The following is a 4226-nucleotide window of genomic DNA, read 5'->3' on the forward strand; positions in this document are numbered from 1 at the left end:
AATAAGATTTGGTATGATTGCCAATGAGACAAAACATCACCAGAGACGAAATGACAAAGAAGTTTAAAAAAAAACAACTATATGTCACTGGGCGGCATTAAACAATGATCAACACATACAGCTATAGCAGGATCAGAAATAACAAACGCAAATCAATTCTAACGAAAAAAATAACAGCCTGGTTTATGTACAAAACAATGATCGAAAAACAAATATGATAGCAACAATCGACAACAACTGAACAGTAGGCTTCTTAACTAAAACATGAACATACATACAGTGGACGGGGTTTGTATTCATTCTCTTTTTATCGTTTTTTATAGATACAAAGCTAATTTAAAGTTTGAATAATTATAATTTTGCAACTTTTTTGGGCTATGGTACAATACAATATTATTCTGTTCTGTTGATGATGTTGCTGTATCATACAGTTATGATAACCAATATTAAGCACAGGACATCGGTATAACTTGCATTAATATGGTGGAGTACTACTAGTAACTTCTAATAGCTGGGCATTCTTTTTTATGGTGTCAGTTAGAAATAATTCATGGTAGGTGTAAAATTGTTTTCATTTAACCATGGTTTGGGCATAAGCTTTCGCTTGGAATACATTACGAATATAAATGCTACAATTACAATCAATTCTACTGCTGTCGTGAATTATTTTGATTCTAAAAGGACAAACATGGTACTTTTGTCAACCGTGAAAGCCCTATACAAACGTTGCTGTTTGATTGTTCCGTTACCCAATCCCTTTCAATTTAATAATCATATAAGTAATGTAAGTAATGTATTTTTTTTTTTCAATAATGAAAAAATAAAATCAGGACCCCAAAATTTAACAAACATATACCAGTATCCAATGCGACTTGTGCACTTGTAAAATTTTGATGATGGTCTTCTTTTATGTTGAGTGATTTCAAATCCATATATTTCAATATAGAAGATGAACTGGAAAATGTGTTCCTTTCTTCCAACAAACCATGCCTTGTTGCCTTACGTAACTGGTCTTTTGTTATTGGATTTTCCTCCTGGTAATTTAGTAGCACAACAAAATCAATAATTATGCTACCTGCCCTACAATAGAAACTTTATGATATAAAAAAAAAATAAGAACTATAAATCTCGTTACACATTTGCTTGAAAGTTGTTGGACTTGCAACAATCTTAACAATATCTTTTAAAACAAACAATTAAAAGAGAGCTCATTTTGTTTTGATTATCCCTTGACATAAAATGAGAAGATGTGGTAAGTTTTCTACCACAGACCAAATAACATAGAAACTGGCTATCTTAGGTCATCGTACGGGCATGTTGTATGCATATTTAAAGCCCAAGTCGTGAAAAGACCAATCTAGAACATATTCACACCTTTGGTTGATATAAACAAAAAAATAGCCTCTCCCATTGTAATAATAAAACCTTAATATAAGCTCACTTTAATTATTAGAAAGGTAGGTAAAAGGGCTGTAAATCATATTTCATGATGAAATCAAATAGTAATAAGATAGTTTTGTGATAACAAACTAGAGACTAAAGTCTATGTCGCTCACCTTGGTTTATGTGCGTATCAAACAAAGGAACCCTCCAATATAGAAGACGGGATCAAACTTCATGACAAATTATTTTTTTGCAGATCTGATTTTATTGATCGGTATGTTTGCATGGTTTCTCTCTATTTACTTTAATTTTTGCTCAAAAGAACAAAGAGGGTAAAAAAAATCCTTATTTAAGGGCAATTTCCCATGAAGAGTGACAGTCTACTAATTATTACAGCAAACTTTCACTTTTTAATAAATCTTGACTTGCCCATTATTTGTGTGATTTAAATTGTTATAAGAAACAACGGAAAAGGATGTTTCTCTCTAAATGTCAAAGTTTTCATGATAATGGGCAAAAATAAAAAAAAATGGATAAATATGTCATTGATGGGCATTAACTCCTAAAATGTCTTACAGTTTTGACGTTAAAACAATTGGTAGAGCTCATTATGCTGACCTTTTCTGCCTTTTCAAGACTTTTCTCTATTCATAACGGTTCAAAAATTGAAAGACAAAACTTGCTTTTTATCCCTTTGTTCAATATTTAGCCATGTCGACCATATTGGTTGGTAGGTGAAGTCATTGCACTCTAAAAAAAAGATACCCGCATGATGATTATTATTAAGTTTGATTAAATTTGTGTAAGCAGCTTCAGAGGAGAAGTATTTTGTCAAAGATGTCTGAATGTTAAAAATTTACTACAAAGATCAGGAACTCATTAAGGGATCAATTGAACATTATTTCTGCTTACAGTTTATCTCTATCTATAATGTTATTCAAGGTGGTAACCAAAAACAGTAAAATTCCTTTACAATTATCAATTCAGAGGCAGTAACCTAACTACGTGTTGTCTGATTTGTCTGATTATTTCAGGGCAGATAGATATTAACATAATGAAGATTTTACTATCAGATTTGCTCTAAATGCATTAGTTTTAGAGATAAAAGCCAAAATCTGCATTTTACTCCTATGTTCTTTTTCAGCCATGTCGGCAATGTAGGTTGGTAGGCAGGGTCATTGGACACATTGATTGTTTTAAAAAGATGATGATTGCGGCCAGGTTTAATTAAATTTGTCTCAGTAGTTTCAGAGAAGATTTTTGTAAAAGATAACAAAAAATTACAAAAAAAATTATTAAAAATTGACCTCAAAGGATAATACCTCCTTCAGGGGGTCAATTGACCATTTTGGTCATACTCACTAATTAGAAGATCTTACTTTGTTGTACATTATTGCTGTTTACAGTGTATCTCTGGTTTATAATATTCAAAATATTAACCAAAAACTGCAAAATTTCTTAAATGAGCAATTCAGAAGCAGCAACCCCAAAACGCCAAAACTATATTTGCTTAAGTATTTGAAATATATTAAATGCTTTACATTTCAACCAAATTTGCAATGGGCGAGTGGCGAATACATTTATAATTAGTTATAACCAATTTTATCTAAACTGATCGGGCGGAGCTTACGTTTTATTTTGCAAACGAACAGTCTATTAAGAAGATGTGTATGATAAGGATGATTCCATTATTATAGTTATTGATTTCTTATCATCTATCAGTTTCCCCAAACAGATATACAAAAGAACTGAGCGTATGATATGGGACGAATAACTGGACACATTGATGATTTTATCATAACACACCTGTCTATAGATGGACTTATCTTTAATAAACGAACCGGTTGAACCCCGCCAAGTCATGTGAAATAAATCAAGTAATACTTGTTGGTATAAAACAAAATACAGTTAACATTAAAAAGTCAATGGTTCATGAACAATTGAAATGTCTTTCCTTTTTTCTTTTATTAATTGCCTTCTTAGTTAAAAATATATGGTTTCTAAGGACTTTTATGTTCATAACTAGTGGTTGCTAAAGACAAAAATCATTCCTAAGGATATTACTACCAGTATTAAAAATGTCATATGTACTATTCATAGTATTTAAATTTAAAAAAATAAGTGATTGCTAAGGACTTATATGTCGTTGCTAGGGACAAAAATGTCATTCCCAGTATTAAAAATTTCATATTTATATTATTCATAGCCTTCTAAGTTCAAAAATATATGGTTGCTAAAGTGTTTTATGTCATTGCTAGGGACTTGACCTCCTACCTTGACCTTACTTTGTAGATCTTATTATGCTGAACATTTTTGCAATCCAAAGTTTCTTTCTATCTCCAACCACTTTTGAGTTATAGGCAAACAATCATCATTTCGGACCCCAAAAACAGTTTTGGTGCCCTAGTTCCATAACAGTTGGTCCAATTATTTTTAACCCGTAAAACAAATGTAGATCTCGACAAGACACACATTTTCTTCGTTACATTTTATCAACCATCTTTTACGGTTATTGAGTAAATCTGATAACAAGCTAAGGTCAAAATCTAGGTCATGACCTTGACCTTTGACCTTAGGTCAATTTTCATGGTCACGTGAATTGATAATCATTGGTGATGATCCGAGTGGCTACAACTTACGGTTTCTGAGTTTTAGTGGCCAACCGACATTGGTTAATTTTTAAAGTGGCATAACCCTACCAATGAGTCGTTGAATCTTTTCGATCCAAACGTAGCGAAGAACCAAGGTCTGTTCCTGAACAAATTCCACCGTTTGTTTTTTTTCTACCTATTATGGTTATGAAGTTAGAATGATAACAAGGTTTTCGGTGTTAGGTGAGATAA

The sequence above is a fragment of the Mytilus edulis genome, chromosome 12 (genome assembly GCF_963676685.1).
Source record: "Mytilus edulis chromosome 12, xbMytEdul2.2, whole genome shotgun sequence".
Lineage (NCBI taxonomy): Eukaryota > Metazoa > Mollusca > Bivalvia > Mytilida > Mytilidae > Mytilus > Mytilus edulis.